General features: G+C 42.9%; 1 protein-coding gene across 6 annotated transcripts in view; it reads left to right on the top strand.

Moving 5' to 3' along the window:
- The first annotated feature begins 8,019 nt into the window (after positions 1-8,019).
- The window catches only part of LOC126179888 (sphingomyelin phosphodiesterase), a 419,882-nt gene continuing 400,869 nt past the window's right edge, over positions 8,020-27,032 (top strand). For 4 of the 6 annotated variants that reach the window (XM_049924650.1, XM_049924653.1, XM_049924649.1 and 1 more), the window contains exon 1: positions 8,020-8,187. The gene's annotated coding sequence lies outside the window, so the exon portion shown is untranslated. The remainder of the gene's footprint in view (positions 8,188-27,032) is intronic. The other 2 variants (XM_049924656.1, XM_049924655.1) reach the window with 2 other exon arrangements.

Here is a 27,032-nt window from a genome sequence, read left to right as displayed (position 1 = left end):
GCGCTACAGTCTGGAACCGCGTGACGGCTACGGTCGCAGGTTCGAATCCTGCCTCGGGCATGGATGTGTGTGCTGTCCTTAGGTTAGTTGGGTTTAAGTAGTTCTACGTTCTAGGGGACTGATGACCACAGATGTTAAGTCCCATAGTGCTGAGAGCCATTTGAACCTTTTGTGTTAATACGCTAAGATAAACAAAATTATTAGCACGTTGTGAGGTATCACCGTGCGTCCTTGGACTCGATTACCCACGACCTTACTCCTTATGCTACAGCCCATTCATACAATAAGTTGTCTTAAGTCTCAGTTATCATAGTATCTCTTAAAAGCTCTTATCGTTGATGTGTTATTAACTGACATTTTGTGATAAGGGTGACGTGTTTGCTATACACTCTCACTGCGCCGTTGCCTTGAAACTGCATACTGCAAATTATAATATAAAACAGCTAAATACGTCAAAACAAATACGACGCCTGCCGAATCGATCGCCGATATTGCTGTGGGACTCGCAATATTGAACGTGACGACAAAATGACGTCACGATTGCAGGAAGCACTGTAAGACGCATGTTACCCAATATCAGACTGACTACACATTAGTCAATTTCACAACTGAATACCATTATGCTAGGCAAAACGAAATCTAAAGATTTTTAATGAAAACTGATTTAAGGTTGGTTGGTTGGTTTGGGGAAGGAGACCAGGACAGCGTGGTCATCGGTCTCATCGGATTAGGGAAGGATTGGGAAGGAAGTCGGCCGTGCCCTTTCAGAGGAACCATCCCGGCATTTGCCTGGAGTGATTTAGGGAAATCACGGAAAACCTAAATCAGGATGGCCGGACGCGGGATTGAACCATCGTCCTCCCGAATGCGAGTCCAGTGTCTAACCACTGCGCCACCCCACTCGGTAACAGATTTAAGGCTCACCTCATATTTTCAGTCTCCTGGTTTTCGAAAGTTATTCTCTTCTTCTTTTTTTCTGTTACACATAGATAACGAAATTTCCTTGCAAGTAAGTTTTTTGCAGTATTGGTGGCAACGTAATAAAATTCAACATTTCTTTCTTTTCTTCATAATATTATTCCTATACTCATACTACAGTTTGATCATAAGTGTTTGATATTAAATGCCCGAAGCTGATGTTAAAAATTTACCAATTCAAACGGGATACGCAGGATATGCAAACCGGTATAACTTAATGAAGTTCTCGTTATTTGAGCGCCAGGTCTCAGCATTGTCGATCAACCCAAAAGTTATCCCTAAAGCGGACATGAAGTCAGCGTCGGATTGACAGAGAGGTGAAGACAAAAGTTATCAAGAAAAGTAATTTATTTAAACAATTAATGAAAAGGAGAACGTTGTTAAAGAATGGCCTCAGAATTATTTTGAGTGGGCATATTCGGCAGGGGTAGTCAATATCGAAGAATCGGCGACTGTACCAACGCCTTGAATCATCCCTCGGCGACGGCGGCGAGTGGCTCTGACGGCAGGCCGTCCCCAGCTGATGGACGTTGATCTTTAAAAGGCGGCGAGCCCCTTGGCATCTCTACGGACTGAGCGGCGGGTGCGGGTACCATTGACAGCGGTCGGCGGTGACACAGCCATCTCTCCTTTGTACAGGCCTGGAAGCATTAGGGCAGCTGTCGCCTGGCGGTCGCGCGTCCGTCACAGGTAGCTTCCTACGAGGGATGCATTCTCTGGTCGAGATTTGTGCGAGCGTATTCTGCAGGTAGCACGGGTTCACACATGCAACTAATGTGATGCCACAGCTTATAGCCTTCAGCAGTGGCAACGTGAGCTACCTTTCACACAGGACGCCACAAATTCTACGTAGTTGCACGGCTTTCGATATGGTGTCCGTTGCAATCAAATGGGCGGGTATCAATGTTACAATGCCGCTTATGGCATTAGAACTGTGGCAATAGTGAAATACGAAGAAGACGAAACCCAAATGTTGGATCCTAAAATAGATTTCGCTCAGGGATAAATCAGGGGCCACAAACACATTTATAAAAGACGTAACACTCGGAACGAAAATGGTGTGTGTTATTGGAAACTAACTAACAGCTAGCGTGTAAACATCCTCCACAGATACACCACTCTTCCAAGGTTTTAGTATCTTGTTGGATTCGTCGATGCCTTTCGACTAAATAATTTTTTGTTTAACATCACAGTCAAGAGCTATTTCCCGCATATAATCCGCAATTTATACAGTGCTTTGTCTCACAAATCACGAAGTTTATACGACTCACGTTTTCGTTACATATTAAGTTTATTTATTTATTCATCCAAAAATCTTTTATGATTGTGGGCTACATCACTGGCTTACGCGCACGCACAGACACACACAAAGTCACTTTGGGCTAAGTATGATTAAGAGAGTGAATAAGGAACCAACCCAAAGCCCAATTTATGTACTTTCGCCCTAGTTATGGCTGATGTGTGAGATGGTGCATTATCCTGGTGAAAGAGCACTTTTTTGCTTGCCATCTTTGGTCTTTCTTCAGCCAATGGACGTTTAAGACGGTCCAACAATGAAGTATAATAAAGTCAAGTTATGGTACTGCCTCCTTCTGAGTAATCTATGAGGATTATTCCTTGGGAAACCCAAAAAACAGTGGCTATCGCCCTACCTGCTGACAAAATGGTCTTTGTCTTCTTCATTTCACTTTCACCAACATTTGTCCATTGTTTTGACAACCGTTTTGACTCTGATGTGTAATAATGGATCCAGGATTCATCAACGGCCACAAATCGGCACCAAAGTCTTTAGAATTACGATTAAACTTTGTCAGACACTGTGTTGCAATGTTGTGCCGGATGCGCTTTTAATCGACCAAGAGCAGTCGTGGCACCAACCTCGCATACAGATTCTTCATAACGAATACTCTGTGGGGGATATTATGTACTCGCTCAGTTGAGATCCCTACTGTCTCGCAATATCACAGATCTTTATTCGACGGTCTTGAAATTCCCACATCATGAATTTCATAATGGGTTCCTTTGTGGTGACCTCAGTTGGACGGGCAGAGTGTGCTTCGTCTTCGGTGCTTGTCCGACCGATCATTAATTAATTAACCCAAAAGTAAATGGTCTTCAATTATGCTGTAGAGTCCATGTGTTTGATTTGTGCGGCAGGTCAACCCATCAAAGCAAAATGTTTAATAAAGGCACGAAGCTTGGTTTTCTCCATTTTCAGTCGCAGTCGACGCACTGACCAATTCAGACGGTTGTCAACATGAACTGTGTGCTGCACATTGTTGAAATTCTTTATACGCTCCTAGGAGTAATCAAGTTTAGCAGTCATGAAGGCGCAAAAAAATGTTCCATTCTTTCATGGAAATTAGCCAGACTTATCAAACCGCACCCATAGACCTTGCTGAGATGCGTTTCGTTACATGAAATGCGCTTTCCGATGTCCTTGCTCCTATTAACCCAGGAGGATACTCGAAACGATAGCCCGCTTTTTCAGTAAGTGGGCTCAGTATTTTTGTTCTCATTCCATGTCCTACTCCTTCTCAGCAAGGTGCTTTGAAACAGTGCCTTAACTGCCCTTTGTCAGTGCTTGGTAAGTATATGATGTTTCTACATCGTCTCCTTGCAGGTGTTCATTCTTCCACAAGCGCAATATTTGCCAACGCAGTCCAACAGGCAAGCTTTGCAATTATCAGATAAGAAATATGCACAAAACAGTCTAATTAGTGCTTAAGAAGGTCATCTTTCGCAATCGTCAAATGCTTCAGATACCACGAGGTAAGGATTTGAAGTAGCACCTAAAGAAGCAAACAGTTGTTCAGTGTGATTCAATGATGCAATCCTGGAAATCAGACCTAATCTAATGTTGCCTCTGTAGGTTCAGAAAGATCGAAGACATGAACTCAAAGAGGGGCGGGGGAGGAGGGGGGGGGTGACGGTGGGTAAGAGGACAATACAGTTCGAAGTAAGCTTACTTATCCCCCTTGAGAATTTTAATGATGTGCTTAGAACAAAGCTTCTGTATTTATTCCGACATTATGTATCTTTCACACGTATGTTCAGCAAGGATCACAATCATTAAAAGAAAAACTAGATCCACATTCGCGGTATAGGGCGGTAGTAGCTGTCCACCACTGGCTAAACTCTAGTTGCTGTTCGCAAATGTAAATGCAGGTGTCGTTTCTCGGTAATGAGTTAAAACTTGTGGGGACAGACTGTTTAATATACCTGTGTACATGGAGTCTGCAGCACACAGACGGCTAATCGTTAACAAGAAACTTTAACACTTTGTCACGAATTGACGTAAAAAATTTCTGTCATCTTCTCTTGTATACGTACTTGAGATCCTATGCACCTTGTTAAATCTTATACACAGATCTTCTTCGAGGAGGGGCGAATGTAATGGGAGAAAGCGGAGCATGTCTACCGGTTGTCGGAAGGCTCCATACGGGTGCGTAAGAGGCAAGAGAAATCTGCAGTGGAGGGAACTAATAAGCATTTCCAGTTTCCACAAAAAATTTCGCTAACGTATCTGCGGATAAGATGAAGTCTTGTCGTATGAGAAACGTAACCAGCATTTTTTCAACATCAACCATTAATGTTGAACAGTGCCACAAATTATGCATTGCGCTTAAACAGAGAATTGAACCTGATTTCAGAAGAAATTAAAATTAGGCCCACCCCCCGGTTCTGATCAAAGTTTGTGGAAGTTCTCTACTGATTTTCAGGTGAATATTGTAACTAAACATCCCTTCCCAATTTGGAACGCCTTTCCCCATCTCCCAACTTACTTAGATTTTTGCTGTAAAGAGCTAAGTTTAGGAAGTGAAATAAAAAAGAAAAAAAAAGTGACGACCTTCTCTGTTGAGTAGAGAATGAAACATGGAGCAATTCATAAACTTTACACACACGAACGACAGTAACAGCACACACACACACACACACACACACACACACACACACACACACACACATATATATATATACACAAGGCTTACACATTTTTTAATCGAACACCACCTCAGCAACAATTGACTGCTCCCAACCAAACTTTTAAAGAGGTAGCCCCTGGATGTCGGTACTGCAGATTCTACCTCACACATTCCCACTTGGTAACTCCATGCCACATATTCAGCTGGCTGATATGATTGGAAAGAACCGAAGTCGGCAATGAACCAAGTTACAAAACAGCCCCCGTGTCCAGTAATTAAATACCTGTTGAAAATAAGTTTTGAATAATTTTTTGTAATTGTTGGAGGATTTAACTAAAAATAATATCGTTTTCGTTTCTACGCAGTAAATGACGATTGGAATGTTGTGTCTTGTTTGGAAGTAAATGTATGAATAAGAACATTCAGCTGCGTGTAGTTGTACGCCATCATTATAACTCGAAGCATATTTTATGACATATAATGTTTGCTGTTGTACAAGAACAAAGAATCCGATTTGTTATAAGAGACGGAGTTGAATAGTGTAAGCAGATTGGTAGGTAGAAAACTCTTTTTGCAAATAGAGGAGGTGCTGCTGTGAATCACTGGAGAGCTACACTATGAGATCAAAAGTATCCGGACACTTGGCTGAAAATGACTTACAAGTTCGTAGCGCCCTCCTTCGGTGATGCTGGAGTTCAATATGGTGTTGGGCCACCCTTAGCCTTGATGACAGCTTCCACTCTCGCAGACATAAATTCAATCAGGTTCTCGAAGGTTTCTTGGAGAATTGCAACCCTTTCTTCACGGAGTGCTGCACTGAGGAGAGCTATCGATGTCGGTCGGTGAGACCAGGCACGAAGCCGGCGTGGTGTGAGGCTTATGAGCAGCCGCTCGAGCACGAAATCCCAATTTTCTCACCTCCCGGATAACTGTCATACTACTCGCCGGGGTCCTGGTGGAGTATGGAATTCCTGTGTGATGGTCTGGATAGATGTCTGCCTATTACACACTATGACCCTCTTCAAGTGTAGGCAGTCTTTGTCAGTCAACAGACGAGGTCGGCCTGTACGTTTTTGTGCTGTTAAGTGTCCCTTCACGTTTCCACTTTACCATCACATCGGAAACAGTGGACCTAGGGATGTTTAGGTGTGTGGAAACCTCATGTACAGATGTGTGACAGAAGTGACACCTAATCACCTGACCACGTTCGGTGTCTGTTGAGTTCTGCGGAGCGCTCCACTCTGTTCTCTCACGATGTCTAATGACTACTGAGGTCGCTGATATGGAGTACCTGGCAGTAGGTGGCAGCACAATGCACCCAATATTGAAAACTTGTTTCTGGAGGTGTCCGGATACTTTTGATCACGTAGTGTATGTGAATCACTGTAGGTCAGTTACGGTTTCTACTGACGGATAACTGCTTTTCACTCAGGTCGAATGTCATGATTATTATTAAGATATCGGCACCTATATTTTATTCGTATGATGCACATGAAACTCTCGGGCATGAGAGTAAACATTAGAGCATTAGTTACTAGGTAATTGTGTGGTAGATGCTGATGTGATGTGAACTGATGCGTGGGAAACAGGTACTGTATTTACAGTGTAATTACAGTTGGTTAGGAGTGTGCACGCACGCAGAAGAGAGAGAGAGAGGGGGGCAGTTGGGGGGGGGGGGGGAGGGGGAGAGGTGCGGGAATATCAGCGTTTTAAGCTATATGTTATGTGGTTTAAAACATAGTAAAACAAATCTTTAACTCTAGGGGAGTGTTAAATTTACAATGAATAGGAAATCTTCAATTTACACGGAATGTTATATGTTTCGGAAATAACTGGCTTGGTTTCTTATTTTCCTGACTGTGTCGGCTTCAAACATAATAAGTGCACCAATATTGTTTGCACTAGCAAATCGGACTTCATAAATTAAATAACACGCGGGCCCTTCATAATTACTACAGTTTGTAGCGATCTCAGTGAGATAGCCGTGATGCTGGCTAAACAAACTTCGTTCAAGGTCGTTATCATCGTTGATTCAGTTAAGACTCATCCGCACTTCCTTATAAAACCTGCTTTAACAACATATAAAAACGATGCTATAGGCATGAAATAATCAAGTATTACACAACGTGGCAAATAAGTAAATTGTTCATTATTGTTCATATGCACTTTCATTAATATATACATCTTAACCGTACAAGGCCAGGAGGAGAAATGTTGAAGAAGGAAAGACAAGTAAAATATTTCACACAAAAGAGCCGATATTACTTTACGAAGATAGTTACAAAACTGATTAGTCCTACGTTACGTATTATGGCTTTATGTTTCATACAAGACTTCTGCATCACAAATAACACAATAGTCAGACCACTGTATTTGCTCTGAAAATAGTTTTTCGAAAACAAGGAAAATAAGAGAAAATTACTTACATGTTTTTATAAGTTATATAGCTCATGCAACGTCTGTTTAACGAAAAACATACAAGCTATTGTAATGAGAACAAGTATCTGTATCATTTTAACAACACGCTATTCTGTAATTTTTAAATTTTATTTTGTATAATTAGTAATAAAAAACCTACACCGTTTTATTACATGCATGAAATGAAGATCGGACTAAATGTGCGAGGAGTCAGTATCGAACCAAATTTTATCACAGACGTTTTCTGCTTCTTTTGTGGTTAGACTGAACAGCGAGAGCAGACACGCCACTGTCACGGTTCTACTTGACATTGGTTCTGTCGCACTATTGCGTCGCTCATCGTACGGCGCGTGATGATAGACGTAGTGAGTTTATAGTGCATATGTTGGCAATGCCACTCGAGCCACGGCGAGCAGACGCGCTTGCGCAGGAGGGAGGTGTGGATTGGGGCTGCGTTATGCGAGCAGCCGCGACAACATGCAGGCCAGATCATTATAACGTTTCGTGATAATTATAAAGCTTCTATTTGACATTTCTTCTCTCGCACGATTAACTACGACGCTCGCCGTACTGCGCGTGATAGCAGACCTAGTGATTTTAGCGCGCATATGTTGGCAATGCCACTCGCGCCATGGCGAGCAGACGCGCTTGCGCAGAAGAGAGGTGTGGGTAGGAACTACGTTAGGCGAGCAGTCGCGACAACATGGAAGCCAGTGGCATGCCTGCTCTCGAACTGTGAGTCCGGGAGCAGCACAGTAACCGACAGTGCGCGAGTTGAGTGTCGAGTGCAGTGCCGCAGCGATAAGGAAGGCGGCGTGCCTGCGCAACAGCTGTGCGCGCGGCACATGTCATCTGCCGCAAGAAGGTAGGAGCATTGTTTGTATAGTCAGCTGATCGCGGTAGCAAAATATGTATGTTAAGTCGTGGCTTGGCGTCGTCATGGCAACTTAACTCATTGACAGTCGTTTATTGTTCTAAAGTGCGTCTTATGTGTTATGTTATATATCAGAAGTTTCGGATATACTGCAGTGCTAATATTTGTCCGTTGGTGGTCTTTTCATAGTGTAAAGGTCGTCACAAGTTCGTATTTTTGCATTACATGACAGTGGTTTCATCCGCAGCATTGTTTAGTCGCATGTTTTACTCAACAAGTGAAAGAAACAGGATGCAAACCGTCACACAGTTCAATATTCCACAAGTGGGCAGAAGCAGATGTCACGATGAGCAATTTAAACAATATATGAGACGTGTCGTTTTGGACTAGTGGACACATGTGCAGAAAACGGACAAATTTTCTCGCAGAACTGAAAACGAATTACGAAATTACTTTAAAAAATACTCTCCGTCTGCCGCCTGTTGCTTACTGTAACACCAGTTCTTGTAAATTTTAGAATCGGTGAAGTATGTCCTTGGGAAAGAAATCATAGTGACATTCATAGATATAAAAAAGCTTATGACACTGCTAGAAGGGAATTGTCAAAAGGAATGCAACTCAGAATCAGAACACATGAACAATAAATGCCTGAATTGTGTTATAATAGATAGCAAAAAAATCAGAATGGCTTAGAAGGGACGGAGAGGTTTGGCAAGAGTGGGTATTCTCACCGATGTTCTTTAATGTAGTCATGGACAACTTCATGAGGAAGGTTCGCCAAGGGTCTACAGGAGACGATAGCAAAATCATAGCATACGCAGACGATGTGTCGGTTTGGGAAGAAAATAAGCATAAATTGGGAGAACAACTAAATACCCACGATACGATATTGCAGTGCCTGTGTTATTCCGAATTACAAAGCAAAGTTCCTTCGGGCATACCGGTACATGCTATTCGCTACTGCGAAGCATTTCATTTATTTCATGGTGGCTGACACCGGGTATGCGACTTTCAAGTAAAATGTCTCCCCCTGTAGGGAGGGGACACATGTTTCACGGCATTTGGAAGTTTGGGTCTGGCTGTGGGTCGTGTTCGGATAGCCTCATGGTGTGGCGACTGTTCGCGGTAAGCGGGATATCCGGGTTTGAATCCTGGTCCAGCACAAATTTTCATGGTCGTCACTCTGTTATACAGCTGATGGTATTCCATATTCGCTATTGCGAATACATTTCACTTAACTAAGTAATTGGCGGAATGAAACAGAAGAAGCAGGCAAAAATGTGCTGGGAATGAAAATCAACAAGAAAAATGGAAAAAATGAAGGATTGAAGTTGTAGTGGAAAGATTATTAAAGAAGTAAATGCTTTGAAGTATCTAACAAGTAAATTAACAGAGAAAGGACACATCAATGATAAAATTTCGGAGCGAATACAAAATTGTTCAAAATTTTATTGTTGTATATCAGACATAATTAGAAACTGGAAAATACCTACCAAGGCAAAGATCATGACATACAAGTCACCTGCCAGTTTTGATTTATGAGTCGCAATGCTGGTGTTGGGTAAAAAAAGCTAAGGAGAATACAAGCACATGCACATTCCAGAAGGGATTTTCAGTAAGACGAGAAAGGACAGGATAGGGAATGAAATAATACGAAACATCCTTCAGATCAGTCGCTTAAAAGAAACTATGGAGAGAAACAGGTTTAAATGGTCTGGGCATGTTAAAAGAATGGGGACAAGGAAGACTCCAAGAAAAGCCTCATAATGGACACACGTTGCACGAAGACCAATTGGAAGATCACGAACCGGATGAAAAGACCATGTGAAGGATGATGTGAGCCAAAGAGACCTGCAGTGGGAGTAAATGCTGAATGATAAACTCTGGGAGAAAAGATAACCCTGGAGAAAGCTCTTGGAACGATAAGCATAAACGTTTCAAGAAAAAGGGAAGATGTCCCAGAGCAGTGGACACGGTATTAAATCAGCGATGCAAGACAGTTCAGTTTTTGCATGTGGTTCGGCAATGAAAGTGGGTTTTTTTTTTTTTTTGTTAGTTATGAACACCCAAAAATTATGCCGTTCGACTGATTTAAGTTGCAACTATACGGTATTAAGATTTCTCAATAGTTCGGTTGCCCATCTGAATAGAGAGTAATATGTATTTGATGGAAAACCCCGAGAAAAACCGCGTTAGTTGCCTTAGAAGTGCGATTAATCGCGACTAGCTTTGAAAGAAGTGTGCTTGTGGTGTCTGCCAAGACCGTTTTACGAGCGAAACCGTTGCTCTCGGACGCCGTTGTGAGGCCTCGCGTGACTTACTTCTTAAAGAACGCCTTCACAGAAAAATGTGGACGGCCCGTTCCTCGAAGGAAAAACGAGGTCGGAATCGTAGCTGCTGAGGGTCTGAGGAAGTTGCTCTTGGGTGCGGAAGCATCCAATTTACGGAAGCAAACGGCGATTCTATACTGTAAAGCTTTCTATTCCGGTTTGAGCAACAGCAGTCTTCATCTATATAAGTGCCCCGTAAATAACTCATCACTCTTCAATACAAGGAATAATACCATTGTCTTTCACAGCCATTGCTGCCGCAATTTTAAGGGAATTTAATTTTAAGGGAATCATATCTTGAGTACCTGATCTGACATTTTGCCGTTTGCCACGTTGTAGTATTGCTCGAGTAACACGGAGGAGTTTTCTCTGGTACCAGTTGCCAATAATTTGGCAGTTGTCTCTCGTGACTGTATGTCGTTTCTCTCTTTCTCATAAGATATTATTCTTTTTTTAATCTTTTCCAAATTATGTAGACTTTCTTCGATTTCATAGATATAAGGTGTCAGCCTTACGGCGTCGTGTCCACTGAAGGAACTTTGGTACAGTTTTGGATTAATCCTAACATGTCAGCGGATATGTTAAACAATTTCTGTAGGCACTTTGTGATTTAAACAAAAACGTCTTCAGTTGGCACACGTTTCACCGGTGTGCACACGCTGTCATTCAGACAGAAACAGGCGATAAAACAGGAAAATTGTTCACTACAATACTGCTGAGTAGCAACTCCGTATGCTACTTAAGTCGCAAAGCGGTCTGTATCATATTACGCGACATGACATGATACTTTCCTTGACAATTCGACAATATTCCTAGGAACAGATTATAAATTTAAATACGCCATGGTTGATAATAAAATATGAACTTAATAGTCCAGTCATCTCCGTACATAACGAAATGGTGCAATTACTTCTACACTCCTGGAAATTAAAATAAGAACACCGTGAATTCATTGTCCCAGGAAGGGGAAACTTTATTGACACATTCCTGGGGTCAGATACATCACATGATCACACTGACAGAACCACAGGCACATAGACACAGGCAACAGAGCATGCACAATGTCGACACTAGTACAGTGTATATCCACCTTTCGCAGCAATGCAGGCTGCTATTCTCCCATGGAGACGATCGTAGAGATGCTGGATGTAGTCCTGTGGAACGGCTTGCCATGCCATTTCCACCTGGCGCCTCAGTTGGACCAGCGTTCGTGCTGGACGTGCAGACCGCGTGAGACGACGCTTCATCCAGTCCCAAACATGCTCAATGGGGGACAGATCCGGAATCTTGCTGGCCAGGGTAGTTGACTTACACCTTCTAGAGCACGTTGGGTGGCACGGGATACATGCGGACGTGCATTGTCCTGTTGGAACAGCAAGTTCCCTTGCCGGTCTAGGAATGGTAGAACGATGGGTTCGATGACGGTTTGGATGTACTGTGCACTATTCAGTGTCCCCTCGACGATCACCAGTGGTGTACGGACAGTGTAGGAGATCGCTCCCCACACCATGATGCCGGGTGTTGGCCCTGTGTGCCTCGGTCGTTTGCAGTCCTGATTGTGGCGCTCACCTGCACGGCGCCAAACACGCATACGACCATCATTGGCACCAAGGCAGAAGCGACTCTCATCGCTGAAGACGACACGTCTCCATTCGTCCCTCCATTCACGCCTGTCGCGACACCACTGGAGGCGGGCTGCACGATGTTGGGGCGTGAGCGGAAGACGGCCTAACGGTGTGCGGGACCGTAGCCCAGCTTCATGGAGACGGTTGCGAATGGTCCTCGCCGATACCCCAGGAGCAACAGTGTCCCTAATTTGCTGGGAAGTGGCGGTGCGGTCCCCTACGGCACTGCGTAGGATCCTACGGTCTTGGCGTGCATCCGTGCGTCGCTGCGGTCCGGTCCCAGGTCGACGAGCACGTGCACCTTCCGCCGACCACTGGCGACAACATCGATGTACTGTGGAGACCTCACGCCCCACGTGTTGAGCAATTCGGCGGTACGTCCACCCGGCCTCCCGCATGCCCACTATACGCCCTCGCTCAAAGTCCGTCAACTGCACATACGGTTCACGTCCACGCTGTCGCGGCATGCTACCAGTGTTAAAGACAGCGATGGAGCTCCGTATGCCACGGCAAACTGGCTGACACTGACGGCGGCGGTGCACAAATGCTGCGCAGCTAGCGCCATTCGACGGCCAACACCGCGGTTCCTGGTGTGTCCGCTGTGCCGTGCGTGTGATCATTGCTTGTACAGCCCTCTCGCAGTGTCCGGAGCAAGTATGGTGGGTCTGACACACCGGTGTCAATGTGTTCTTTTTTCCATTTCCAGGAGTGTATTTATCGAGGCAGAATGTAAATGAAAATGCAGAAATAGTGGCAGGAAAAGCTGTAATGCAGATATATTTTTGTGTCAAGAATGGAGTTGCGTCCCAAACACGTGGTAATTGTGTTAACACAAGACTTCCACGTTCACCGTGCATGCACTGCCGTTCTCATCTCCTGTAAATAAGTTACGTGAAGATGAGAAACACGGAACATGTTTCACGGCGTCTAAATAACTAATTTCTTTCCTTACCGACTTCTGTGACCTAGCTTGCTAATGCACTCTAGTGCGGTTCAGTTGTTCTCCGGTTGTAGGCAGTTCGAATTTTAGTAGTGGAAAAAATATTCAGCCCCAGCATTTGGACGCAAGGCGAGAAATGGTGACATTAACGGTCACTGAGCAGTTGACTATTAGTCCTTGAGTAACAACCCAAAGCTGTGCGTAGTGTTTCATGGAATGAGATCAAGTTTCACTGTCAATAGTGAACTGATCAAGTGCAACTTACAGATCGCTTAAAGGATCTGGAGGAAATGACAGGTTATGTATATCTGGGATCCCTGATCGATGATACAGGATAGTGTGATAAAGAAATAATACGATGAATCGCCCTTGGCCGAGTCGCAAGGTTTGGCATGACGGGGCGATATCCAAAACAACGAAAATGTGCCTAGTTGAATCATTGGCGTTCGCCGTGTTCTTGTACGGCTACGAGATCTCAACCGTAGAAAGCTGGTGACAAAAGCCGAAGTGATGCCTTCGAGATGTGTTGGCGGAAGATGTTACGTGTACCACGGACAGAACGAAGAACCATTTCTTCCATTATAGAAGCACTTAGCATCACAAGAAGATAGGTTATCTTGCCGTGTCAGCCAAAGATACTTCCAATTCCTTGGGTACATTTCGAGAAGAGACGAGATTAAAAGATAACCTTGCAAGGCAAATTCTAAAGCAGAAGACGGCGATGAATAGAAAATAGAGGGTTCGGTGGTTGGAAGACTACAGGCCTACCTCTCCATATTGTATTAAGAACAGCTGAAGGTCGCTATATGTGAAGACATCTAGTCGAAAATTCAGTTATTTAAGAAGTAAATGGAGAAATGAGGTCACGACACCCAACAATGAGTAAGCCAATTGAACAGCCATGGGTGCACTGATGGTCCATAGAGTCCAACGGGCACAATATTTCGGCTATCAGACATGTCGCCGTCGTGAGGTGCGTTAACGAACTGTCGTCAATACACCTGATAATGGTGACATGTCTGATCGCCGAAATATTGTGCCCGTTGGACACAGTGGTCTGGCAATATCTTACGTAACCATAGTTAAAACCAACACTAATCGTATGAAAGGCATGCTGAGATATTATATTTTCGTTCCACCTGCGTTTATATAAAGACCGTGAATGTAAAATTAGAGAGATTTAGCTCACACAAGTATCTACCAAAAATAGTTGTTTCCCTCCGTATCAGTAAAAGCGGGTTAGTGATAGTGGCACATGAAATATTCTCCGCCACATACCGTGACTTACAGAGTATAAATGTAGAAAGACTAAACGTAATATCTCTATCGAAGGTAGAAAAATTAGTTATCTTTTTCGTCGTAATTTTTAAACGCTGCAGAGCATTGAAATTAAACTCCTAACTTCTCTTGGGCCCTTTTCGTTTCCTACAAACCAGTCGTCATAACCAAAGACAGTACATTGGAAAACTTTGATCGCAATCAGAATTAAGGTAGTCGTTGACTCCTGCATTAAGCCAGTTTTGCAGACTTTTAATAGTGTTAGAAAATTCTCACGGAAAATTCCGACTGTTAGTACACCTTTCTGTGAAGTTTACTGACTAGCAATACAAAATATGATATAATGCCGATTTAAAAGGTGACGGAACACCTAAAATAAAGGACCGATATGCTTTTGCTGTTGTTCGGTAGATTACTAGAGAAGTGGACAATACAAGATGGGCGATCTAGCTGAAAGTATAGTAAGATCAAATTTCTTGCTTGTACGTCATTATTATCACTCGCGGCTGAAACGTTAGAAGACATTTTCAGGAGCAAAAATGAGGAATAGCACAGTAGAAGATAGTTGCATCGATAATGTCAGAGAAAGGTCTTGAGCCACAGAAAATAAAGATAAAAAATTATAAGCTTTGTTCGCATTCCTGGAACAGCTTGGTACTCACAACAGTGATCCATTATTCGTGTAGTGCGTGTCAACATTCGAATCTAACGGTACGTGAACGTATCTGGTTTATATCTTTGTGTCTTCTTTGTCGAGCGTAAACTTAATTCAGCTGACATTTCGGCTCTTCCCTTATGTTACCTCCTGCATTGGGCACGCCACTGTCCTCTCTCTAACCCGCCCAGCACCCCCCCCCCCTTTTTTTCTGTCGCTTGTTACTGAATGTTACACTTGCGTAATCTTTTTAACTATGAAAAAAGTTTGTATCTCACTTGGTCTACACCGAACTTCGTTCTTGGTATTTTATCATGTTTCACGTGCCGTATTTTGTTAAAAGGAGCCCAAACCATTCTTTAACACTTAAATTTCTTCACTTTGATTGCGTCACTGTCGCACTGTACTTAGCGAATGATAACATTTTCGGGAGGCGACTCAGGGATGTAAGTAATGTTTAGTGTTATGCCGTAATATATTTCGACATACAAGCAATTTTCAAGTTGTTTTGAAGGGCCCTAGCACACGTCAAAAAGTTCCCTTTCATCCTAAACTGCTTCAGGATGACTTGAAAGCGAAGTCGACTGTGGATTAAAATTGTACATCATATTTCCAAAATCGCTTGGCGAAAATATGTCATTTCATTCAATATTTGTTTACGCCAGTGTAATTTCAAGTGCAACCAATACTCACTTTGTGAGATATCCATTATCGATTGTGCTGGTGCACCTTGCTGTTTAGCAATACAGTTCTTAGCGGTAAAGTACCAACTTGCACGGGCTGCAAGTAGCTAGTAATGTTTGCCAAATATCATTAGGAGATTGCCAGTGTATCCTTGAGCTAGCCTGTGTACCCTTGTCTTTCGGCTCCGTGTTCTTGCTACAGGTACGGCAGAGAAATAGCTGATGTCGGCGTTGTTGGTTGAAATATTCTATGTTGTTATCAACCTCATCGTGACTTTACAGGTTTTCAGTAAAGTTAAAAACTGAAGACTCTAAAGAAGGTACGTTGAAAGGAAACATTCGCTGCGGAACTGGAAATATTCTCGTTTACTTCAACAACTCTCCAATGTTATTCAATTCGTATATTGCGCCAGCTGTGAAGCAAAGCAAAGACAAATTTGGAGACGGAAATAAAGTTCAGGCAGAAGAAATAAAAAAATAAGCTTTACCGATGACATAATAATTCTGGCAGAGACCGAGAAGGGCTTGGAAGTGGCATTTAAACAGAATAGACATTGTCTCGAAAGGAGGAGGTAAGTGAACATTAGCAAAAGCGAAACATAGGTAATGGAATGTAGTCAAACTAAATCAAGCTGTGCCGAGAGAATTAGATTAGCAAATGAGGCACTAATAGCAACACATGAGTTTTGCCATTTGGGCAGTAAAATAACGTATGATGGCTGAAGTAGAGGGCAGTAAAATGTAAACTCATAAGAAAAGCGTGTCTGAAGGTGAGAAATTTGTTAACATCAAATATAAATTTGTGTGTTAGGAAGTATTTTCTGAAGGCATTTGCCCTTGCACAGAAGGGAAATGTGGTTGATAAGCCGTTTAGAAAGAAGAGAATAGAAGCTTTCAATGTGTGGTGCTACAGAAGAATGCTGAAGACTAGATGGGTAGATGGCGTAACAAAAGAGGAGATAAGGGATAAAATTGGAGCGAAAAGGAATTTGTGGCACAATTTGACTAAAAGAGGGATCGGTCGATAGAACACATCCTGAGAAATCAAGGAATCGTCAGTTTACTACTGGAGATAAGTGTAAGGGGTAGAAACTGCAGACAGAGACCAAGAGATGAATATAGCAAGCAGGTTCAAATAGATGTGGGTTGCAGTAGTTATTCGGCGGGGAAGAAGCTTGCTCAGGGTAGAGTAGCTTGGAGATCTGCATGAAACCAATCTTCAGAGTGAAAACCGCAACAACTGAAAATTCAGTAGCGGTATTGGTCTGCAATTGTGTGAAACTATGTATTGTTATGTCCGCCGGGCTATCCACGCGGTCTAACGCGCTGCCGGTCCCCGGCACAAATCCGCCCTGCGGATTAGTGTCGAGGTCCGGTGTGCCGGCCAGCCTGTGGATGGTTTTTAAGGCGGTTTTTCATCTGCCTAGGCGAATGCGGGCTGGTTCCCCTTATTCCTCCTCAGTTACACTATGTCGGCGATTGCTGCGCAAACATTGTCTACCCGTACACATACACCATAATTACTCTACCACGCAAACGTTTGGGGTTACACTCCTGGTATGAGACGTTCCCCGGGAGCCGAACCGCACAATAACCATGGGTTCGGTGTGGGGCGGCGGTGGGGTGGGTGGACTGCTGTGGCCTGTTGTGGGGTTGTGAACCACTGAGGGCTACGGCGGGACGAAGCCTCTCCGTTGTTTCTAGGTCTCCGGTTCAATACACAATACACACAATGTATTGTTATTCGAGATTGAAGTTCTTAGTGTAACTTTTATTCACAATTCAACGGGTTTGTTGGTCAGTCACTTGTTACGCAACGCAGAAGTAAGATCAGAACGTGCGCCGTTCGCCACTGATTTAGGTTCTGCGCCAGTTTCCATTCACTACAATCATCATTCCGTGCTGTAAGAAAAAAGTTGCACAGTGATTGATCGTAACAGGACGATGTTTCACTGAGGTGCGTGGCACAGCGTTTCAAGTTCAGGGCTCGTATTTGACAGAAACTTTATTCGAGACTCCAACCTGTCATCCCGATTTAAACTTGCCTTAGTTTGCGTAAATCATTTAAGACTATGCTGTGATAATTCTTTCACATAGTCTACTGTTGTCGACATATTCAGATGCTCTGTCTTCTAACGACCATAATCTCGATGGGACAGTTTTCGTTTTCTGCAAATATTGATTATTAGCGTTACACACACACACATAGAACTCTACCAACATTAAACTACGATGCATAGTTTCCTATTTGATACATGATTTTCGTTTTGTCCGGAACCGCACGACTGCTACGGTCGCAGGTTCGAATCCTGCCTCGGGCATGGATGTGTGTGATGTCCTTAGGTTAGTTAGGTTTAAGTAGTTCTAAGTTCTAGGAGACTGATGACCACAGATGTTAAGTCCCATAGTGCTCAGAGCCTTTTTTTTTTTTTTTTAAATTTTCGTTTGGTTCTGCCTTCCGGTGTTGTGTTGTGCCTTCAACGTACTTTATGGATCTCACTTCTTTCTCTCCATTTCCCTTTTTGGTCAGTGTTTGATATCTGTACACAGTTACTGCGCTTTCTTTGGCTTTCTTTTGACTGCGAGATCAGTACGTCTCTGCTGGGAGACAAAATAACCGGTTCTCCTGCTTCTGTGACGGGTGTTTTACGTCACTGAATAAGATATTTATATCATAATGCATCGACTGAAGCTACGTTCATGTATGTGTTGAGATATGAGCATCTGCATTACCACAGCTGACAGTAAAATCGACTAGCGTCTTATCCCGATGTGGCGTAATATGAAAACATAGACGCCCGAATTCATGTCAAAAGCGAACCAAAGAGTGGAAGCCGATAACAGTGCATACAGAAAAGCGAAGTCTTATTTTGCTTTCTAGAAAGAAAATGTAGTGGGAAATAGATTTTTCTTCTTGATCATCTTTGCTAAGGCGAAAAAATAACTGCCAAATACAATGCAAGTCTTCCAGATCAACTGGTTAAAAATAATAATGATAATAACAATAATAATAATGAGAGAGGAAAGGTCTGTGTTGCAAAAGAAAAGAAAGGACAATGGTAATGGAAAGGGAAACTGAGAAATTTGAAGTACGAATTTTTGGAACAACCACTCTATAAACCAATTTTATCAGCCTGTGGCTTCCAGCTATCCCCTCAGCTAAAGAAATTTATGCTTGATTAACGTAATGGATGCAATGAAGAGACTGCGGCAGACGGGGATGGATACTTTGTAGATCTTACGAAATCGTACTTAAAGTGTGGAATATTTGTACTGGATAAAAGCTGGACAAAGTCCATTAACCAAAAGGGGGTCTACGTTACGTTGTAAGATGCTTCTTCGAGAACTTTCCAAATCACCCTCGTATGTTGCAGTCTACAGCCACTCGAAGTACGTAGGGAACACAGTTCGAAAACTTAAAAAATAAAATAAAATGCTAACTTCGCAACATAATATCCACATTATTTACGTTATTATTGCAGAAGAATGTAAAATCTGGTAAATGCTGACCTGGAGGAGATCAATTTTGGTTCCGGAGAAATGTAGACTACGCTTGGCAATACTCACCATACGATATTCTTGAAGACAGTTCGAAAAAAATAGGTAAACCTACGTTCATAGCAATTGTAGAGTAGAGAAGTTGACTGAACTACCTTCTTTGACATTTTGAAGGTAACAGAGATCAAATACAGGGGTAGAAAGATTGTTTACAATTCGTAGAGAAAGGAGATGGCAGTTATAAGAATGGAAAGCCATGGAAGGAAAGCAGAGGTTGAGAAGGAAGTGAGATGGGTTGCAGCCTATCATCGATGTTATTGAACCTGTTCACTGAGCAAACTGTGAAGGAAACCAAAGACAAATTTAGAAAGGGAATTAAGGTTCAAGGAGAAAAAGTAAAAGCCGAGCGGTTCTAGGCGCTACAGTCTGGAACCGCGCGACAGCTACGGTCGCAGGTTCGAATCCTGCCTCGGGCATGGATGTGTGTGATGTCCTTAGGTTAGTTAGGCTTAAGTAGTTCTAAGTTCTAGGGGACTGATGACCTCAGAAGTTAAGTCCCATAGTGCTCAGAGCCATTTTTTAGAAAAAGTAAAAACAATAAGATTTGCCGACGACATTGTAATTCACCCAGAGACAGCAAAGGAGTTGAAAGAGCAGTTGAACGGAATGGATAGCGCCTGAAAAGAGATTATACAATAAACGTCAAGAAATGGTATTTAGTCGAATTAAATTAGGCGATGCTGATTAAATGTCTTTATCTCCTAACATCATTTCAAGTAGTAGATAAGTTTTGCTATAGATGCAGCGAAATAACTGAAGTTGACCTAAATAGAGAGGATATAAAATAAAAACTGGCAATAGGACGAAAAGTATTTCTAAAAAAGAGGTGTTGTTAACACGTAATATAAATTTAAGAGATGGGAAGTCTTTTCTGAAGGTATTTATTTGTCTTGAGTATATCCTTGTGTGGATGTGGAACATGAACGATAAGCAGTCCAGCAAGAAGAGAATAGAGGCTTTTGTAATGTGGCGCTATAGAAGAAACCTGACGATTAGATAGGTAGGTAGAATAAAAAATGAGAAGGTACTGAATTGAGTTAGGAAAAAAGAAATTTACAGCACATTATAACCAAGAAAAGGAATCGGCTACACGGACACATCGTGAGGCATCAAGGAATTGTCAATTTGGTATGGAAAGAGGTAAAGGGAGGAAAAATTATAAAGAGACATGAAGGCTTGAATGCAGTAAGTCGGTCAGCAACCATATCATATTGTTACAATGACTAGAAATTGTATGTACAATAAATGATTAACCAATGATAATTTTCAAAGATAGCTTGGGACGGGAGAAGACAAATAAACGCCTCTTATAGAGTATAGGAATCGACACGAAATCCAGTGCGACGTTTGGTCTCGCTGTCAGATACAGAGAGAGAGTGTGCTTTGGAAGCCGATGCCATTTCCATCAAGGACACTCATGTGTTTGCTTTTCTACATCCTGATGGCTGCCCACAGCGAAGATCCGCTTTCGCCATTGCCACAAATGAAGTTTTGATTGAGCCGCCGTGTAAAGTGCCAAGAGCCCCGTGAATGTCAGGTATGTCGATATTCACCGTGGAGCATCTCGCGGTTTGGTTTCACAAATTTTGAAAGCGCTGCTACCCTCGGCGTTTGCCAAGTCTGCGTTCTCGCTACTTGTCAGCAATGAACTTCGCTGCCTGCTCGTGATCGGGCTAGCGCAGAATGCTGCAGTCATGAATCTTCTAGTAGTGAGAAAGTCTTTCTACTGATTCTCACTTAAGACAATGCTGATCAGAGGATTATAAGAACCGTTTCATCCCCGCCATAGAAAATGTGAATGTACTGAATTTTAGTCAGTGTTTGTTCCTTGTAACGGCAGTCTCACTTACATAAAGAAAAGCCTCTATGCAACTACATGAGTACAGCGTGTCACAACACGCCGTTCACACCGACAAAGTGAACTGCGCCACTTCTCAAGTTAGTGATAAACAAAAGGAAATTACAAGAAAATATGAATGTCTAGGGTACCCTATATAGTAAATGAGTCACAACTGGAATCGGATGAACTCCTATAAATACGTGATAATATATTACTTTTATTTTTGACACACCCACTTCCTTGTGATACAATCATGACCGGTTGCGGCCTGCAACGGCCATTCTCGGATGCTACAGTAGGTAAAAGAAAAGCTCCTATTAAGACGAGAAACCAGTACAATTATTTTCACTAGGTCTAGTTGTAAATGTAAGGACGTAGAGGCATATCTCACTAGGGGTAAGATAGATACTGCCTACAGGAAAATCAAAGAGACCTTTGGAGAAAAGAGAACCACTTATATGAATATCAAGAGCTCAGATGGAAACCCAGTTCTAAGCAAAGAAGAGAAATCAGAAAGGTGGAAGGAGTATGTAGAGGGTCTGTGCAAGGGTGATGTACTTAAGGACAATATTATGGAAATGGAAGAGGATGTAGATGAAGATGAAATGGGAGATATGATACGGCGTGAAGAGTTTAACAGAGCACTGAAAGACCTAAGCCGAAACTAGGCCCCGGTACTAGACAACATTCCATTAGAACTACGGATAGCCTTGGGAGAGCCAGTCCTGACAAAATTCTACCATCTGGTGAGCAAGATGTATGAGACCGGCGAAATACCCTCAGACTTCAAGAAGAATATAATAATTCCAACCCCAAAGAAAGCAGGTGTTGATAGATGTGAAAATTACCTAACTATTAGTTTAATAATCCACAGCTGCAAAATACTAACACGAATTCTTTACAGACGAATGGAAAAATTGGTAGAAGCCGACCTCGGGAAAGATCAGTTTGGATTCCGTAGAAATATTGGAACACGTGAGGCAATACTGACCCTACGACTTATCTTAGAAAATAAATTAAGGAAAGGCAAACCTACGTTTCTAGCATTTGTAGACTTAGAGAAAGCTTTTGACAATGTTGACTGGAATACTCTCTTTCAAATTCTAAAGGTGGCAGGGGTAAAATACAGGGAGCGAAAGGCTATTTACAATTTGTACAGAAACCAGATGGCAGTTATAAGAGTCGAGGGGCACGAAAGGGAAGCAGTGGTTGGGAAGGGAGTGAGACAGGGTTGTAGCCTATCCCCGGTGTTATTCAATCTGTATATTGAGCAAGCAGTGAAGGAAGCAAAAGAAAAATGCGGAGTAGGTATTAAAATCAATGGAGAAGAAATAAAAACTTTGAGATTCGCCGATGACATTGTAATTCTGCAGAGACAGCAAAGAACTTGGAAGAGCAGTTGAACGGAATAGACAGTGTCATGAAAGGAGGGTATAAGATGAACATCATCAAAAGCAAAACGAGGATAATGGAATGTAGTCGAATTAAGTCGGGTGATGTTGAGGGTATTAGATTAGGAAATGAGACACTTAAAGTAGTAAAGGAGTTTTGCTATTTGGGGAGCAAAATAACTGATGATGGTCGAAGTAGAGAGGATATAAAATGTAGACTGCCAATGGCAAGGAAACCTTTTCTGAAGAAGAGAAATTTGTTAACATCGAGTATAGATTTAAGTGTCAGGAAGTCGTTTCTGAAAGTATTTGTATGGAGTGTGGCCATGTATAGAAATGAAACGTGGACGATAAATAGTTTGGACAAGAAGAGAATAGAAGCTTTCGAAATGTGGTGCTACAGAAGAATGCTGAAGATTAAATGGGTAGATCATATAACTAATGAGGAGGTATTGAATAGAACTAGGGAGAAGAGAAATTTGTGGGACACCTTGACTAGAAGAAGGGACCGGTTGGTAGGACATGTTCTGAGGCATCAAGAGATCACCAGTTTAGTATTGGAGGGCAGCTCGGAGAGTAAAAATCGTACAGAGAGACCAAGAGATGAGTACACTAAGCAGATTTAGAAGGATGTAAGTTGCAGTAGGTTCTGGGAGATGAAGAAGCTTGCAAAGGATAGAGTAGCATGGAGATCTGCATCAAACCAGTCTCTGGACTGAAGACCACAACAACAACAACAGGTCTAGTAGTGATGTTAGTAAATTGCTATTAACATATACGTGGTTCACACCTATGAGTGGCGTTTGATGATGAAGTGTCCATACATGACATTCACATTTTCATCATGTCGTCTCCCTTGACGAAATGGATTGATGGTAATTTTGGTTTACTCATTATCGTTATTAATTCGAGATAATGACAACGTAAGTGTTTTAGGCATCAACAATCTGTAATTCTGTCATAAGGTCTGATCCGAAAGTTGCATTGCCACTGTGGGTGTCCCGGGAACGTATTAAATTGATGAAGTAAGGCCCATCACTTTCTTGAGTGTAGTCTGTTGCATGTGCGATACTGTCTCATGGAAGGGAGTGTTGAGTTCTTATGCGTATCATTCTCGTCTTTGTTTTGATGTGCATGATATGGAAAGGCAAAAGAGGGATAGGTGGGAAGTCACTATCAGCATGCAGCCTACTCCTCCCGAATTTAAACCAGCGGAGACGCAGAGCTGAGCGTCCCCATCTGGTCACCGCAAGCATGTGACAACGCTTCACGCTATCGGGATGTGAGATACCGCATAAATTTGGGACGTAAGTCAGGGAACGAGTATAGTCTGATGTAATGTACGCTTTCATCTGTGTTCCCCGTACCGGTCAAGTGCTGGCTATTGCTCAGACCACCAGCATTCAAGCAGGACGAACGCTACCTCATTAGCGTGTGTTTTCTACGTTTAGTACCAAAACGGGTAATATTCCTAATGACCAAGCAATTAGAGACGTAAAGATCGTTAACCTTATTTTACTGTCAGATGTCTTTTGAAAATTCAGTTGTAATTGCCGAATCGGAGACATATATCGAGTTAAAACAGAAGTGACTAAATTTCGAATAATAATTATTGTATTCCTTGGAGTCTCTCGGGTAAAATCTGAATCAAAAGCAATCAAAGGTTGGAGTCTGGTTGCTAGAACAGCCAAATAAAAAACAAACATTGCAAGAGCTCGAATTAAACTGCGACCATTCTTCTAGAATAGCTAAAAATATTTCTTTTATGTTCTTACTGGTCGGCACGTGTTCCGGAAAGTACATGTTACAGGAAAATTCACGAAAAAGTGTTGGATCCTGAAAAATTTCAGAAGAATCAAACGATTATTTGAGTTTGACAAAGAGACTGGTAAATATAATGAAGCCGCTGTGTCATTTCGTCACGTATCTCTTGCTGGTCATTAACTACGGTTCTAGATTTAAGATACCGAATAGAGTTTTGTACATAGGAGATACGTAATGAACACATGCTGTTGTTAGACCAATATTTAATTTCCAAATTCATTGATCGCGTCCCATTCATAGCTAGTAACTAACGGGAGGTAAAAACCACACAATCCAACATCGAATACTCGAAGCTCGAATAGTTTGTTCTCGGACAGTAGGAGCTCTACTGTATATTTCTTTAAAAGCAATACATGCAATATAAAATGGTACCAAAATTCTATCGAAAACATTTGTTCATTTAAATACAGTATATTACTGTAATCTTCCATTGCTTGGTATAAACAATAATTTCAGCACTGAAAATCCTGCAAATCTTAACGTGACATTAATAACCTTCATTCATAATGGACTGCGGTTTGCGATTAACTTTGTAAGACACAAAACAACATCAATATGCTTCTTTCCGACACTTGTATTTAACGATGTGGCAGGAAAGTTACATGTCGTCTTGTAACAGAAGAGAGAGTAGTGTTATTTACAGAATTGAAAGGTGTTTATACGTTTCTACATGGGTGGAGATGCCGTAGTGACTGCATAACTGAATGAATGTTAGCAAGGGCGTATCCCGAGGAAGGCAGGGGAAAGTAACTAACCCTCCCCTTTGCCAACGGAACCCGTATCCTGTCCTTCTAACGGGGATACGTGTATACCAATTAGGTATCAATTTTTTTAAAAAAAGAATAAAAAACAGGAAATGGAAAGGACATTGACCAATAGCAAGTGTGTCCAGAGTAATTCGCAACGAAACTAGCTTTAGTTGAACTGTAAAGGCCGGCCGGAGTGGCCGAGCGGTTAAAGGCGCTACATTGTGGAACCGCACGACCGCTACGGTCGCAGGTTCGAATCCTGCCTCGGGCATGGATGTGTGTGATGTCCTTAGGTTAGTTAGGTTTAAGTAGTTCTAAGTTCTAGGGGACTTATGACCACAGCAGTTGAGTCCCATAGTGCTCAGAGCCATTTGAACCATTTTGAACTGTAAAGTTACACTTTGATTTATGCTCGTGACACGTACCAGCGAAACCTACATCCCTCTAAACCTTATAGCCATTAATACCCCATGTTTTCCGTCGCTCATTGGTGGTCAGTTTGCACCAATTTCAAGATTTCTATTTTTTCTAGTTCCTTTAGCGGAGAGAATGATTCAGATACGCTATAGCGTGCACCGCTGGGGCAGACAATCAAGCAAGCAATTTAGGAAGAAATTTGAGGGGTAGACCACTCCCGGCCATTACAGCGCAATAGGCCAGAGTCCACTGACGTCACCGGGAAGCAGTAGCGCCGCTGACTTTGGTTCTCCGTTGCGTTAAACGGTTACCGTGATGATGATCCTCAGTGTACTTTTCGCCTTAAAAATAGCATGCCGCAGCTGAAAGTAGCAGAACGGTGCTCAACGGGTATCGCGGTCTTTCGCAGCTGCGAATGTTTATCGTTTATATGCACTGAAGAGGTAAATAAACTGGTACACCTGCCTAATATCGTGTAGGGCCCCCGCAAGCACGCAGAAGTACCGTAACACGACGTGGCATGGACTCGACTTACGTCTGAAGTAGTGCTGGAGGGAACTGACACCATGAATCTGCAGGGCTGTCCGTAAATCCCTCAGGGTACGGCAGGGGGAGGGGGGGGGGGGCGGTGGATATCTCTTCTGAACAGCACGTTGCAAGGCATCCCAGGTATGCTCAATAATGTTCACGTCAGGGGAGTGTTTAAACTCAGAAAAGTGTTCCTGGAGCCATTCTGTAGCAATTCTGGTCGTGTGTAGTATCGCATTGTCCTGCTGGAATTTCCCAAGTCCGTCGGAATCCACAATGGACATGAATGGATGCAGGTGGCCAGATGGGATGCTTACGTATCTGTCAGAGTCGTATCTAGACGTATCACGGGGCCCATATCACTCAACAGCACACGCCACCCACCATTACAGAGCCTTCACCACTTTGAACAGACCCCTGCTGATAAGCAGGTCCATGGATTCATGAGCTTGTCTCCATACCGATGTATGTATGTGGTTCGCAATCCACTCACCCCACCGCCGCCCCACACCGAACCTAGGGTTATTGTGCGGTTCGGAGACACCCCCCCCCCCCCCCCCCCCCCCGGGAACGTCTCATACCAGACGAGTGTAACCGCAAATCTTTGCGTGGTAGAATAATTATGACGTACACGAAATTGGAAACGGTGTTTGCGCAGCAATCGCCGACACAGTATAGCTTAGGCGGAATAAGGGGAACCAGCCCGCATTCGCTGAGGTACTCGTAGATGGAAAACCGTCTGAAAAATCATCCACAGGCTGGCCGGCACACCTGACCTCGATACTAATGCGTCGGGAGGATTTGTGCCGGGAACCGGCACGCCTTTCCGCTCGGGAAGCAGCGCGTTAGACCGCGCGGCTAGCCGGGCGGACTCTCCATACCCATACATGTCCATCCGCTCGATACATTTTGAAACGAGACTCGTCCGACCAGGCAACACGTTTCCAGTCATCAACAGTCCAATGTCCCTGTTGACCGGGCCCAGGCGAGCCGTAAAGCTTTGTGTCGTGCAGTCATC

Source organism: Schistocerca cancellata, chromosome 1, assembly GCF_023864275.1.
Source record: "Schistocerca cancellata isolate TAMUIC-IGC-003103 chromosome 1, iqSchCanc2.1, whole genome shotgun sequence".
Taxonomy (NCBI): domain Eukaryota; kingdom Metazoa; phylum Arthropoda; class Insecta; order Orthoptera; family Acrididae; genus Schistocerca; species Schistocerca cancellata.
This window is presented reverse-complemented; position numbering and strand designations above follow the sequence as displayed.